Source organism: Corythoichthys intestinalis, chromosome 19, assembly GCF_030265065.1.
Source record: "Corythoichthys intestinalis isolate RoL2023-P3 chromosome 19, ASM3026506v1, whole genome shotgun sequence".
Classification (NCBI taxonomy): Eukaryota; Metazoa; Chordata; class Actinopteri; order Syngnathiformes; family Syngnathidae; genus Corythoichthys; species Corythoichthys intestinalis.
In genome coordinates this window covers 37,704,643-37,721,401 of record NC_080413.1, presented here as the reverse complement: position 1 = coordinate 37,721,401, position 16,759 = coordinate 37,704,643, and the positions used below count along the sequence as shown (strand labels likewise).

Genomic DNA, 16,759 nt, shown 5'->3' with positions numbered 1-16,759 from the left:
GGAAAACACACAACAACAACAGTAAAGATGATACACACAGGCGTTGCCTCTGTAGAGGTATTTTACAAGCATAAACAATGAACGTAGGTTCGCAGCCGTGTTTCTCTCTCGCTAACTCGCCCACTCACTCAGAGCTACATAGCTGTCGGTCTTCTTCTGGCGTGTGAGCGCTCTTCTTCACGTAAACAAGTGCGAGTGCACCCCCACGTGGGCGTGAAAGCGCCACAAGCTGAAAGCATGCATTTCAGTATAAAATAGTCAATAATACAATTGAACACACATTTTCAAAGGCAGAACGCGAACGTGGTCATAGCTATTAAGAGTTATTCAGATAACTATAGCATAAAGAACATGCTAACAAGTTTACCAAACCATCAGTGTCACTCCAAAACACCAAAATAACATGTGAAATGATATCATAATGTGTTAATAATTTCACACATAAGTCGCTCCTGAGTATAAGTCGCACCCCCCAGCCAAACTATGGGAAAAAACTGCGACTTATAGTCCAAGAAATACTGTAGTTATTTTTTTAAATACCGTTTAAGGCTAAGATCAGGTATTTTAATTTATTTTCAAATGCAGTTATAGGGTTAGGGTTTTTCTTTTAATTCAAAAAATTATCTTGTACACATTACCACACGCATTCACACAGCTTGCAAAGACAAAAATGAAAAATACTTCTGTATATAGAAGACATATAGAAGTAACTATATTCTAAGATCTCTTTAGACTGTGGATACAATGTACATGTATGTGTCCCATAATTTTACAAATTCTTTTTGTTTTCCTTGAGCGATTTAAATCAGTCTTTCCATTCATATGCCTTCCGAAAGTTCCTTAATGCATTGTCTTAGCGAGGGAGGTTCCATGTTCTTAACACTCTGGAATTTTATTTGGTATTTGCATTTGATGCTCTTTTGGAAGTGCAGTATTAGCAAGCCTTTGTTTTACATCTCCTAAAATATATATTCCGCAACGCATGAAATGTTCCTAATTTGATTCTTCAATTTGCCCTTAAAGGGTAGCCGTTACTGCTAGAATGCTAAAATGCACAACAACTGAATCAAACTTAGACCCTATATTACGCGTGTTCCGCAATGTACTGTTGTTCATTGGGTGCCTTAAAGTCAAAAACAGTATGTGTATCATCCACCTCTTTGATTTTTTTTGCTAAATATTAAGTTTCTTGCATGTACTGTAGAAGAATGCGGTTTCATGCTGGAAATCTAATCTACAGTGGTAAAATCCCACCATAGTATACACTACTGGGTACAATAAGGTAGGCCCCGGCAAGGTCAGCAATATGCATCATTAGCGACAAGGGAGGTTCAGTGTGTTGAAAACCAACACTAATGCAGAACTGCTGACAAGTCTGTCCCTGATGGGTTTAACCAGAGCCATGTGTCATTCGGGTAAGGTCCATCCAGCCACTTCTGGCAAACAACAGCGCTGCCCATTATACCAGTCAATACAAAGACAAAATGGTTAATCTTTTACCATCAAATGACAATATGAATCACCTATGTGAAATTAGCCCCCCATCGCACGCAAATTTATAGAGAAAATTATGTCATTTGTTTGTGCAAGGTTTGCGCTCAAAATTTTTCAGTTGTGCTGCTATCGTAATTTAAAATTAGTTTGGAGTGATGATGTCACACAGCCCCCCAAAATGGACACAAAATGGTGCCATTCGTTTATGCTTGTTTGTGCTGTAAAAAGTTTTGTTTGTCCTTATATTGTTTATAGATATTGAGATATTAATTTCGAGTGATGACATCAATCGCAGCACCTCCGTCGCCGCTGACGAAGCTTACCAACTCTCTCAATAACAGATGCGTGTCCCAACAACTAGCACAAAGAAATGGCCCTCCTTCAGGTCCATTTTGCAGTAAATGGGAGGCTGCAAGTCACGTCATCACTCGAAATTAATATCTCAAGAATAAAATAAGATAATTGTTAATATCTCAAAAATGATAGCAACACAGACGAAAAAAAAAACTTCAGCACAAACAAGCACAAACGTATAACACTTTTTCTATAAATTTGCATATGATGGGGGCCAACTTCACAGAGGTCTCATACTCCCCCCTCCCACATACAGTCAACACATATTGTTTCTTTTTTACACTTTCTGGAGCGCTTTACATAGCGATCCAGCAGGCAGTTCTGCCTTTGCCTGGCACGGCCTGACTCCTCTCCCTGTATTTTTCAAACACTATGAGAATGGTCTGGGACCCACCTCCTTAATTGCCTCTCGAGCCGAACAAAATCATCCGTGCAATCAGATTCAATTATTTGCGTGACGTGTTCTTAACGAGCAACGTCACTCTTGCGCGTCTCCACAACAACACAGAAGGCGAACGGGAGAGCCGAGAATATGTTCCAATCCGTTGCAAAATCAGTTTTAAATGACCAAAAACACATCGACACAAGTCATTGACAACAGTCTCGCGCTAGCCATGTTAAATAAAGTTCTCCGTTCTCCACTCGCGCCGCTCTAGAGTTGTCGCTTTACCAACATGTTTGCCTGTCGCTGATTGGTCCACTCCGCTGTCTGTTTGCTGTGGTCTGCTCCGCTCTGGGAATTTGATCTGCGCTGGAACAGCGGTGAGTCGGGGGTTCCAGGCTAGTTGGGCCTACGCTATGTAATATGACATGTTGTAATTGTCTCGGTCGGGCTGAACCTGGAATGACATTTCGTTTCACTTGTGTAATGGCAAATAAATAAACCAGGGGTGGATAATATAAATGGCCTGGTGGCCTGGACGTACTTTTAAAACCATCAGGGCCACCAGAATACTCCAAACACTGGCCTAGTGGGGCCAGTAAGAATAATGCTGCGGTTGATAGAAAAAAAATAAAAAAATTTAAATCATATTTCACATTAATTCCCAGTGATTCCGTGTTTTGATGACGTTACGCTAAGACAACCTTACAGTCTATGCAGCCAGCCGTTGCTAGAGCGTTAACACACCTCATTCATTCACTCGCTCGCTCGCTCCCGCTTGAACGCGTGCAACCTTATTACTGCTGCTGATTGATTGTCAGTATCTCAGTACCCACCTAACGTTATACTACAAGACAACATATTTCTGAAACCCCCAGCACCCGGCCAATTACCGAGGGGAAAAAAGATCACTCAAGAAAAAGAAAATCACCGGATGAGTTAAGCGGAAGCGAAATCCAATATAAAAAGAAAAGGGAGATAAAGTTTCAGCCCCAGTGGCGATACTGTGAAATGTGAAGATCAATGTCCACATATGCAGACAAATAAGTTAGAGAAAAGTTAACAAGTACGAAACCTATGGTATGAAAATTACGTGATAATTAATAGAGGTGAGCAAAATTTCCGATTCTTAGATTATTCGCGATTCGGCCGTGGAAGATTCGAGAACGATTCACAAACATCCAAATTCCGATTATTGAAATATGCCAAGTAAAGCGGAAGTAGATGGTTAGTAAACGGCCGCCATCTTAAAGCAGTACACTTCCCTGCAAGGCTGTTGTAGCGAACCTTCCAAGCAAACCTAATTAACTTTTTATCTAAAATACTCCTAAATCGGTAAAAATATTGACTTGAATCTATCTTTAAAATAGTTTTAAAACTTTCACATGTCGAAAGTAGACAAAAGGGAAATTATGGAATAACGGGAGCAATTTTAACAACTTTAACAGTTGATTCACAACATTAAATTAATTGAATGTAGTTTAAAGCTGCTGTTACAGAATGGGGACTGGAGTTTTTTATTTACTGTTATTTTTGTATATTTGTTTACTGCTATATGTTAACTTGATACTGAAATAGTAGTTTGGTTTAGCCTGAGAGGATTTTTGAACAATTTTGGAACTAATGTACAAAACATTTAATTAAAAAATAAATAAATAAATAAATAAATAAAAAAAGGAGGGGGGGGTGCATCAATAATCGTTTTATAATCGAATCGGAGCCTCTGAATAGTAATCGTAATCGAATCGTTAGGTGCCCGAAGATTCCCAGCTCTAATAATTAATCCGTGTGACTATAGAGAAAATAATATTGTCATAACGACAGTCTATCATGAAAATCGTGAGCCATATTTGCATTATTCATCTCTTTGACTTCTAAACTGTTGCCAAGACAACTGAGCCGGGGGAGACTTCTAGAGGGCAGTAAACTGAAGACAGGAAAGCTTTGCCCATTGCTCCCACGGGCCTGCCTCACCCTGGAGCTCTCAAGAAATGTTTTGGGGGCTATACTGGAGTTATTATGGCATTGAAATAGGATTATATGCAGTAGATTGACGTTTTGCACCATTTTGCTGCACTTTTCATTAAATTTCCCTTCCAAAAAAAATGTTATTCAAGCAAATTGTTCTATTTTTTTGATTATTTGCAACAATTAATGACGCGTTGAGCTGGGCCAGTGGTTTTGATCGTGGCGCAAGTGAACTTAAATTGATTTCCCTTATTGCATACCCCTGGAACTATAACATTTTTACATGTGTTTTATGGTAACTTGTAGTGCTGCAATGCTGAATCAATTAACTTGAGTAATTCGATTAGAAAAAAGTTTCAAATTAAATTTTGCTGCTTTGAGTATTTGTTTCATTAAAGTGTCATTGTAATGGTTTATTTTGGAAGCGTTTGCATTCAGTTTTATTGATTTGGGTGGATACACTGCCCTCTAGTGGCAACAATGAATATGATATAACTCATTTCACATGGCTGAATCCAGCTGCTCCCTGTTTAGAACAATATGAGCAAAGTTTTTGTTTGAGCTAATGTTTTTTTTAATGCATTTGTAATTTAGTTTATGGGTATATATAGCCGTTTTTGTGGTAATATGTGTTTGAACCATTCTGTAAGAGCATTGTAAAAAAAATATCATTTTTTTTAAGTTGGCATTTTATAGCATTGAAGCTAGTGGACTTTGGCCATGTAAATTAGTCAATTGTCCGTTTGTTAAATAGAAATAGAGATTTCACAGCTGATGTCATCTAGTAGCAGAGGGGCAGGCATGCTTACTGTATATCAGTGCTATCAAGTTGTTTCGCCGGATGGATACACACAGATCATGGCCGACGTAACCTTGATAAATTTTTTAAAGTTTTGCGAGCTCTGGGATACTGGTGTTTATACTGGGATATGACTGATACCTCTCCTTGCTAAGCTAAATGGTACCTGGATGTGCGTTTGTGTGGGAATGTAGTTCACGAAGAACAAAAGAAACTATTCACCTTCTCACTAAAACTTGTAAAACACGACTATTAAAATGCCCACTATTCCTTGAAATAGAAACAGTCACTGTTTTCTTATGCAGCAATGAAAAACAAACGTATTAGTGCTTGGGAGTATAGTAAATATGCTTGCTGCTTTTCACTTCCTGACAGCATCTACAACAGGCTATGTGGCTCCTCCCGATTTGCGCTTGCCGGAGACCACTCTTCACACTGGGCTGACTTTTTTTTTTTTTTTTTTTTTTTTTTAAATTACAGTTAATGCAGAGGTGAAGCAATGAGTAGGGAAAACTTCAATACCAACTTCAACTTCAAAACCAAAGAAGCAAATCAAATGCTTAGTAGCAAAACAACTAACCCTTACTTGAAGAAAAAACAAAGCTTTTAAAACACGAATACTTACTAGCAGGTTGGCTCACCACGATTATTAGAGTCAGTCAGGCAAAACCAAACAAAATTCAGAGAAGGACAGGACACACCCAAAGTTGCTCCTACCACTAACATGTGTGCTGTTCCATATGGGACGCAGTTCCCATCAAATGGCTTAAGGCCAGGCTGTTTGAACGTGTGTGTGGGGGGCGGGGAAGTTCAAAACAGTCATATCCCCTCCTTGCTGAAAACGTCTAGCTCCATCTGGTATACCTTTATTATATGCAACATGTGAAGCAGATTGAAAAGGGTTCAACTTTGGATCTGATAACAAACATAAGGCAGCTCATTTTATGTGCCTTATAGAAACAAGAGATGTCCTGATCACATTTGTAGCTCGACAAAGTATTCAGGATAAAAGAGCACATTCAAAATTTTTTCCAGCAATACTATCGCAACATGACAGACATATTAAATGTTTAGTGCAGCAGTGGTTTAATCCAAGTAAACAAAATATACAAATCTTTTTTTACAATCAGATGCGTAGCACAAAATAATGTTGCAAACAAATAACGTTTGAATATTCTTTCTTACAAAATAAACTTCTAAAGAAATTACACTGAATGTTAGGGGTGTGAAAAAATATCGAAATGGTGTCATATCGTGATATTTTGTATCACAAAAGGTTATAAATATGCTCCTGCCAACAATCGAGATATCGTTTTCAAAAGGTGTCAATGTTTAAAAATAAGTAAATAAAATAAAACGAAACAAGAAGTTGCGACCAAATCTGTTAAGTCAATGGCTGCCTTTGATGGTGCTCGACGCCCAATCCACTTAGACTGGGAGGGGCGAATGAACGTCATTCAAAACAAGAGAATTCACAGTCAGCCTTTCTGATTTTCAGACCATTTACAGGTCACTTATTTTAGGGCATTTATGCATCGCTTCCTGTTGAATTTGAGTTACTGACAATTCATTTGGGAGATTCCCGGGTCACTTCCTGTTCTGTAACCAAAAATGTCTCAAAATCAACAGGAGGTGACCAATAAAATGCCCCAAAATCAACAGGAAGTGACTGAAAATCAACGCTTGATGACCTGAAATGCCCCAAAATTACCTCTTTGCCTTGTATTGGCTGCCACTGACGTAGAGTCGGGCGACAAACCGAAAATTTACCGTTCTTCACGATGACCGACGTAATTTTGACCATGTCGGTAAATTCAGTGATTGATACTTGAAAATAAAGTCTTTTCATCCCGCTTTGACTCTGTGTTGTTCGGTTATGTTCATTCCCCTTAAAGAAAGCAGTCAGTGTGCTTACGTATATAGTCATGTGGTTATCAGGAACTCACACAAATATGAATAGATATGACATATCTTCAGAAAATACTAATAAGTCTGTGATATCCAGTTGACTTTATAGTTCCATGGTTTATTATTACTAGGCCTGCACGATTTATCGTTTGATCATCGCTATTGCGATGTGCGCCTGCTTTTGTCTGATTTGTGTACTGAGAATGTTTCATACTTACAATCTTAATTAAAAAACTTTTAACAAATTTTATGTACTTAAAACCGCATACAGTTGAAGACTACAGTTCAGTCAGGAAGCAGCAATAAAATATTATTTTCGAAGGAAATAGTCATCCATTTTGTCTTCATTGTTACAGAAAACATGCCTAAAATAAGGTGAAACTTGGTGAAGAAGAATGCTGTCTTTGTAGTAGCCTAGTAGTAGTACATAAACCATCCAGCATGTGTACTGCCATTGTGCACGTCAAGCATGGAGAAAACACGTGACAAGCCCATAGACTGGAGGGCATATGTTGTCCCGGGTCTCAGGAACATAGGGGCCTCTGAATGAACCTTAATTTATTTTACTTTACATTCACATATTTCTTTTTTATTTAATTCATTGTCTGATTAAATATTATGTTCTACTCGATATTAGGGCTGGGCGATATGGCCTTAAACATGTATCACGATAATTTGAGCAGATTTATCTCGATAACGATAAATGACGATAAATTCGCCCAAGCGGACTGTTATATAATTTGAAAATCTGAATCAATGCATGAAATACAGATTAACTATTTCTTGTTGATTTATTTACCAGCATTCAATTTGATATACTGTATTTAACAATTGTACATGCAGTCTAAACATTAAGTTTATAAAAATGTATTTTAAGCAATAAGAATTCAAGTATGAACATTTATAACAGCGTGTATGACTTGAACAATGTACATTGTCAAAATCAATATGCCTGTGCAAACATGTAATTGTAACACAAATGACTTGCAGCTTGAACAGTACACTTCAAATAGACAACTTATTGTTAATGGCTGCAGTGACATAATTATTAAATACAAGTGTTTACTTTATGGTTTAAGGGTTTTTTCCCCCCTTTGCATTTTTTAATAAATGCACGCACAATAAAAATAGCTGGGGCCATTTCTCGGTCATTATAAGTTTTGCCGTTGGATTGTACTTTATGCTGAATGCTTTACCATCACAAAAGCTATCAGAGGAATCACACACAGACAGATACAAAATAACGCCACATAGTAATTGCTAGATGCAGTCCGTGCCCAATCCACTCATTAAGTTCAGCCGTTTCGACGAGGTTAGAGCCGCTATCCGACTCCATAACGTTCATTTGTAGCGTTAGCCGCTAGCTAGCGTTAGCCTGGCTACCAGTAGAAAGCACTGAAAGCACCATCTCCGGAAATCGTGAGAACAAAGGAGGACAGTGAGTGAAAGCCCGTCTGGATGCCACCAAGAGTCTACTAAATGTCGGTTGAAAGTTTGGTGAACCTCCCTTAAGCCACACTCCATCACGTTTTGCTTGTAGCGTTAGCTGCTAGCGTTAACTTACCGGGCTTTTGTTTGATTGGCTTCCTGATGATCACGTGACTCCCTACGTAAGCACATTCACTGCTTTCTTAAAGGGGAATGAACATAGACGAACAACACAGAATCAAAGCGGGATGAAAAGACTATATTTTCTTGTTTTATTAATTTGCCGAATTTACCGACATGGTCAAAATTACGTCGGTCATCGTTAAGAATTTCGGTGACGGTAAATTTTCGGTTTACCGCCCTGCTCTACTCGATATATACTTAAAAACTTTAACATATTAAATATTTCAAATATATTCTTTTTCCTTTTTTTGCACAAGACCCCCCCACGTCTTAGCAGAGAATGGTTTGACCCGGCTCTAGCGCACTCAAGTGCTACGCATTTTCTTGTCTTTGCCAGTTAGGAGAGCGAGCCTTCAGTAAAATGAAATAATAAAAAACTACATACGCTCCATTATATCACAGGGCACGCTTAACAACCTCGCCATTCTCACCAAACTGTACTTTATGGTAAGTTGCGGTGCTCTCAACTCCGCCCCGTAGTGTGGAGTGGACGGGTGGACCGCTCGTTTGTCATTAGTTCGTCCATGTCTTCCTTCAGGAAGGTGGGAATATGCATATAAACGCAGAGACACGTCGGATGCAGCGATTTTGCTGGAACTTCTATTAACAATGGGGGACAGCCACTCAACTCCGAGCTACCGCGCAACAACTCACAACAACTCCTATCTCACCCCCTCACGCTCGACCACCTCTTCGTCTTTGCCAAATTGTAGAGGACAGCGGCCCCTTGGGGATAACGGTACACCATGCTCTCCATTGAGCGTGAGCTTGCTCAAACACTCGATTTCACTGATGTTATAAATGACTTTGCTGTCAAAAAATCCAGACGCATCACTGTTTGAGGGCTTGATAATCCCAGGGATGTGGAGGGGGCAGACACAGGATGTATAGTTATACTGTTTTGTTGCTTAGCAGGCAGGCATAGCACTCTCAGTTGTATTGTATCCTACATGGGACAATAATTGGAAATTGTTTATTTATATTGTGTCACATCACATTACGGTCTTTTAAATTTAACCTCAAATTAAATAATTTTAAAATTTACACTGTCTTTGCTTGCAAAGCATTAAAGTACTACATATGTTGTCGTGACAAGCCGGTGGCAGGGGCGGGGGGGCCCTATAATGGTTTCTTGTCCCCAGGCCCCTGCAAGTCTGTTGACAGCCCTGCACGTGAGTATGACAAATTTGGAATGAAACGGCTGTTTTACATGGGAAAAACAAAAAAAGATCTTCCAGTGCCCCTGGGATCGGGACTCGGTATCGGCAGATTCTCCTAATGAGGTGACTCGGACTCCAGTGCAAAAATACGTAATCGGCACATCCCTATGTTCAATACATTCAGAATCCACTATCACTCAATCTTATTTGGACCACAAAAAGTAATGGGATTCATCATCGTGTCAATGGGCCAGTTATAGTGCACTTTCCCACCTATAACTCTCTTTCTACTTGGAATTTTTAAATGAAAAAACAAGGGACATCATTGCGTATGTGAGCACTGCACAATTCAAGCAAGAATTTGTAGAAAAGCTGACTTATAAATTTTTGTCCAAGTGCCTAAGTATTTACATGCTTATATGCATACGCATATAATATCATTATAGAGCGTCGATAGCGTAGTAAATAAACAGCACACGGTCGCTGTTTCTTTAACGTGAGCTTTAAACCCGAAGTAGTCCCGCTCGGCTGACAGAAGGGAGGGAAAACGTCATGCATTCAAATTGTGTCGAAGAAAAAAAATGACGAAAAATGTATTCAGCCGAGAGCCCACCCATTACCGGCGGCTTGGAGGGGGGGAAAAACAGAAACAAAACGTTCACCTCAAGAGACCTTAGAGAACCCTAGACAAATACATAGTAGCGCGATATTAGCGTTTGCTTTCAATCTAATGTTGAACGTCTTATCTTGAGTCGAGTGGCAATGTCTAATATCTGAACTTTGTACATGAACGTTGATGCATTTCAGTCGTGACGTTTATACATTTCTAACAACGCAGCGGTTCCCATGATGAATAGCGGGGTGAAATACAACGAAATGACGTCGGGTTGGAAAATATGATGCGACAGCTTGGTTCAAATCTTCACTAAAACGAGCAAAAAGAATTCATTATTTCAGGAAGTAGTCAGAGTCACTAAACCACAGCGCTAACCCCAGCTCAGAGAGCTAGCTGCAGCTAAAGCCAATAAAGTCCCGACGAAGAGAAACGGGAAGCGGTTCATCGAGTGCATCACAGACGCGAGCGAGACACGGTCGCACTTACCTCTTACTGCAGTAAATCCAAATATGGCAAAATGAAATTTGAAAAAAAAACTTGCAGAAACAAAGTTAGGACTCAGAAAATCAATCTCAATATTTAGAAATATCAAGTCCGCTAACGTTTGACGTAGTCGTGTATTGCCCGCCCTCTCGACAAAAGCCACTGGCGACCGGGAAGGCGCGAATGCATCTGATTGGTCAGCTCTCCATCATTTCAAACTGTTCTCTGAAATTTCATTGGTTGACGCGAGATTTCAATTCGGTCAGGACGCGCGCGCGCAGACACAAATAAATACAACCCGTAGCAAAAAGTATGGAATCACCAGTCTCTGACAAGCACTCACTCAAACATTTTATTATGTAGAACAAACTCAGATAAAAAGCTTGAAAAAATAATGAATTAGCTCAAAAGTGCAACTCTTTAGCATTCAGAAACACTAAAAGATATGAATAAAAAACATTGTGGTGGTCAGTAAATGTTACTTTTATAGAACGAGTGCAGGGAAATAAATATAGAATCACTCCATTCTGGGGATAAATACTGTATATGGAATCATGAGAAACAAACAAATAAATAACAAAACACATCTCTAGTATTTAGTTGCACTACCTCTGACTTTTATGACAGCTTGCAGTCTCTGAGGCATGGACTTTATGAGTGACAAACGGTATCCTTCATCAATTTGGTGCCAATTCTCTTTGATTGCAGTTGCCAGATCATCCTTGCAGGTCGAAGCCTTGCTGTGGACCACTTTTCAACTCCCCTTTTTTCAATAGGGTTGAGATCTGGGCTATTTGCAGGCCATGACATTGACTGGATGAGTCTTTCTCCAAGGAATGCTTGAAACAGTTTTAGCTCTGTGGCATGATCCATTGTCATCTTGGAAAATCATTTCATGATCCCCAAACATATTTTCAATTGAAGGGATAAGAAAGCTGTCTAAAATTTCAATGTTAACTTGTGCATTTATTGAAGATTTAACTACAGCTATCTCCCCAGTGCCTTTGCCTGATATGCACCCATATCATCAAGGACTGAGGGAATTTTGATGTTTTCTTCGGGCAGTCATCTTTGTAAATCTCACTGGAACGGCACCAAACAAAAGTTCCAGCATCATCACTTTGTCTAATGCAAATTCTTGACACATCTCTGAAAATAACCTTCATCCAGTCATTCACAGTCCACGATTGCCTCTCCTTAGCCCATTGCAGTCTTGTTCTTTTCTGTTTAAGTGTTAATGATGGTTTCCTTTCAGCTTTCCTGTATGAAAATCCTATTTCCTTTAGGCGATTTTGCACAGTTCTGTCATATATCTTGACTCCAGCTTCCCCCATTTCTTCTTCATTTGTCTTGTTGTACATCTTCTGTTTTCAAGACATATGGCCTTTAGTTGTTTGTCATGACGTTTGGATGTCTTCCTCGGCCTACCAGTACACTTAAATTTAACAACCTTGCCATGCTGTTTGTACTTGGTCCAGATTTTTTGATACAGCTGACTGTGAATAGGCCAAATCTTTGGCAACCATACGTGTAGCGTTACCTTCTTTAAGAAGTTTGATAATCCACTCCTTGGTCTCTAGAGACATCTCTCTTGTGGAGCCATGATTCTTGTCAATGCACTTGGTCCAGCAGCCCTCCAAGCTGTGATCACTGCACTGTTTTTAACTGCTGATGAACGAGAAGATCTAATCTGAGGCAGGGGCCCAATCAAGGAAAGGAAATTGACTGGGTGTGTCTGTATTTTCTACTCAAAATGGAGTGATTCCATATATTTTTCTTCAGAATGGAGTGATTTTATATTTATTTCTCTGCACTTGCTCTATAAAAGTAATATATACTGACCACCGCATTGTTTTTATTCATTTCTTTTAGTGTTTCTGAATGCCAAGGAGTTGCACTTTTGAACTAATTCTATATTTTTTCTCAAGCTTTTTATCTGAGTTTGTTCTATATATTAAAATGTCTGAGTGAGTGCTCCTCCGAGACTGGTTAATCTAATACTTTTTGCTAGGGGTTGTAGATGAAGGAATGCTTGTGTACTGTACTCATTCAGAAACGTCTACAGTGGTAGGAAAAAAAAGTTTATCCACCCCTGACAATTTAACATATTTCCATTCATATATAATTATAGTTCTATTCAAGGGCTTAAGTTTGGTGTCAACATTGGTAAGGGATGATATAACAGCATAACCTGAATGTATACGTTTTGCTGGGGACGGGACATTAATAAGTCCAAACAGATTGGGTGAACGGGGGTCAGGGCTACATTTCTCACGAATATGAACCTAATTAATTGATAGGCTAAATGATTAATGCCAAATAAATCTGGAATGACTTTTACTAACTGTCATGTGTGTTGGTTCAGGTGATACACTGTTCGATTCAACCCTTTGTTTCAAAAACAACTAGAGAAAATTTTTGAAAACCTACAAATAGAATGCTCTTTATTGTCATTGTCAACAGACAAATGAACATTGCGAAACAACAAAATTTGACATGGCATTCCAGTATAAGCATATCGAATGATTTAAAAGGTAGAAAAAATGTCTTTTGTTGGAAAAATCTTTTTTTTTTTTTTTTTTTTTTTTTCCACTTCAGCTTGACCCCCTGCCAGAGCTCCAAGGGCTGAGAGGGCGAGAAGTAGAGCCAGAGGCCAGAACAGACCCCTTCCAGGTGTAAAAGATGATGTTTCATTTCATTTCATTTAATAGAAAATGTTCTTTTTCCATTGTCATGACAATAATGTCTATTGTTTACAAACTATTGTCAAAATTGCTGTTTGTAGAATGTAAATTACTCCATGCTCATTTGCTCAACCTTGATGTGCAATATGTCAAATTAAAGCTAAAATGTTAATTTTTTTGTGATCAGTTGTCAAAACCTGGCTGAGATTAATAGTTTATCAGTAATCAAGCAATGTTTGTGATTTTCCATTTTTGGCATTTGAAAGTCTTCAACTTTAGCTGGATATGACACTTTTAAAAAATGTACAAATTTGGGTAAAAAGTTCATGATATAATATTTACATGATTTAGGAATAAAAAGATGTGCAACAAGGCATGTTTGAACTGTTTATTTTATAAATACTCATAGAAAAATCTCCCTATTTTATCAAAAAAAATGCTCATGAGTCTATGGGGTTAACATACAGTACAGTATGTGGTTATTTCATGAAAATAAAAATCAATTGTTGACAGTATATAATAAAAGGGCACGACTTCAAAGTTAACACTATTTTGTCTATACAAAGTGTATAGCTACATTGAGATATACAAATTAAAAAGTTGAAATCAGCATGGCAATTTTGGTTCTAATCAGCATAAAAATATACCACTTTTTTGGGGGTGGGGGGGTGTTTCAAATTGTTCCTCTGCGTTGCACCACCAACGGCAGCATGTGATTGCCCCAATGTAAACTGACTGGAGAACCACAAGCCAGATGCACGCTTTGTTTTAAATTCATAAATGCTTCATGTTTCGAGTTGCCCAAGCCAATTACCATGAGACAGGGAGCTCAGACTGTTTTCCTGTTTCTGCAGTGCATAGCATAACATGGCTGCAAGTCAGTCAAAACTTCAAATGGCCTTTAATGCACTAACCGACTGCAGTATGTCCCGCCCACATGTACAGAAACTTTTTACAAGCAATAAAATGGAGGACACTTCCTTTCATGCTTGAACTGACATTCACACCTGTAAGAAGCTTGTATTTTTATGAGAATATAAGATCGAGGGTTAAAATCCTGCGAGAATTTTACACCATTAATAATACACTGCTGGCCAAAAGTATTGGCACCCCTGCAATTCTGTCAGATAATGCTCAATTTCTCCCAGAAAATGATTGCAATTACAAATGCTTTGGTAGTAAAATCTTCATTTGTTTTGCTTGCAATGAAAAAAACACAAAAGAGAATGGGAAAAAAAAACATCATTATCATTTTACACAAAACTCCAAAAATGGGCCGGACAAAAGTATTGGCACCCTTTAAAAAAAAAAATCATGTGATGTTTCTCTAATTTGTGTAATTAACAGCACCTGTTACTTACCTTTGGCACATAACAAGGGATGGCAATAACTAAATCACACTTGCAGCCAGTTAAAATGGATTAAAGTCGACTCAACCTCTGTCCTGTGTCCTTGTGTGTACCACATTGAGCATGGAGAAAAGAAAGAAGACCAAAGAACTGTCTGAGGAATTGGGAAGCATAATTGTGAGGAAGCATGGGCAATCTCAAGGCTACAAATCCATCTCCAAAGACCTGAATGTTCCTGTGTCTACCGTGCGCAGTGTCATCAATAAGTGTAAAGCCCATCGCACTGTAGCTAACTTCCCCAGATGTGGACGGAAAAGAACAAAAGATTTCAATGAAAGATTGTGCGGATAGTGGATAAAGAACCTAGACTAACATCCAAACAATTTCAAGCTGTCCTGTAGTCCGAGGGTACAACAGTGTCGACCCGTACTATCCGTCGGCGTCTGAACGAAAAGGGACTCTATGGTAGGATACCCAGGAAGACCCCACTTCTGACCCAAAGATATAAAAAAGGCTGGAGTTTGCCAAAACTTATCTAAGAAAGCCAAAAACGTTTTGGAAGAATATTCTCTGGTCAAATGAGACAAAAGTAGAGGTTTTTGGGAAAAGGCATCAACATAAAGTTTACAGAAAAAAAAAACGAGGCCTTCAAAGAAAAGAACACGGTCCCCACAGTCAAACATGGCGGAGATTCCCTGATGTTTTGGGGTTTGTTTGCTTCCTCTGGCACTGGATTGCTTGACCGTGTGTATGGCATTATGAAGTCTGAAGACTACCAACAAATTTTGCAGCATAATGTAGGGCCCAGTGTGGAAAAGTGTGGGTCTTCCTCAGACGTCATGGGTCTTCCAGCAGGACAATGACCCAAAACACACTTAAAAATGGACTACCAAATGGTTTGAGAGAAAGCACTGGAGACTTCTAAAGTGGCCAGTAATGAATCCTGACCTGAATCCCATTGAACAGTTGTGGAGAGCTCTGAAAATAGCAGTTTGGGGAAGGAACCCTTCAAATCTCAGAGACCTGGAGCAGTTGGCCAAAGAATAATGGTCTAAAATTCCAGCAGAACATTGTAAGAAACTCATTGATGGATACCGGAAGCCGTTGCTTGCAGTTATTTGGTCTAAAGGTTGTGCAACCCAGTATTAGGCTGAGAGTGCCCATACTTTTGTCCGGCTTATTCTTGGAGTTTTGTGTAAAATGATCATGATTTAAAATTTTTTTCATTCTCTTTTGTGTTTTTTCATTGCAAGCAAAATAAATGAAGATATTTCTATCAAAGCATTTGTAATTGCAATCATTTTCTGGAAGAAATTGAGCATTATCTGACAGAATTGCAGGGGTGCCAATAATTTTGGCTAGCAGTGTTGATCTGAAACTGGCCATTTCCACAACACCTTCTGTGGTACCTCGTGAGAACGACAAATTCCTTCATCTGTTTTACGCGTAATCCCGACACTACAACGTTTTAATGATAATGGTATCATAATTTATTAATTTTATGTTCATTTATTTATTCATGATATATGTTATCATTAAGTAGGTTTATTTGTAACAGAATATTCATTTGTGGGGAAAAGGTGGACATTATTTGTTCACAGTATTTTTGTTGCAAAATGCAGTGCCACAAAGCAGAATATTTATGGCTCTAAATGTGCAAACAAATTTGGATAAAAATTAATAAATGAAAAATACAAATCCCAGTTCTTCGTACAACTTTTATCTTGTGGGGAAAAAACAGCATGTAACAGGTGCATATAAAAAATGGAAAATGCTTTTTGCAAATAAAAAGACACTGATGTGATCATTGTTTTTTTGTTTTTTAATATTACGCAAAAAAAAGTATTTTTTGGTATTTCTATTATTTAGAAAAAACAAAAGAGACTCCTACCAACAACTACTCCCAGGTCTGAAGTTGGTAAGCGGCTAACCACTAGCATGCTAATACAAA

At 38.6% G+C, this 16,759-nt stretch overlaps 1 protein-coding gene across 2 annotated transcripts in view; it reads right to left on the bottom strand.

Moving 5' to 3' along the window:
* lbr (lamin B receptor) overlaps positions 1 to 10,918 on the bottom strand; it is a 64,691-nt gene extending 53,773 nt beyond the window's left edge. For both annotated transcript variants that reach the window (XM_057823248.1, XM_057823249.1), the window contains exon 1: positions 10,779 to 10,918. The gene's annotated coding sequence lies outside the window, so the exon portion shown is untranslated. The remainder of the gene's footprint in view (positions 1 to 10,778) is intronic.
* Between the last annotated feature and the right edge of the window lie 5,841 nt (positions 10,919 to 16,759).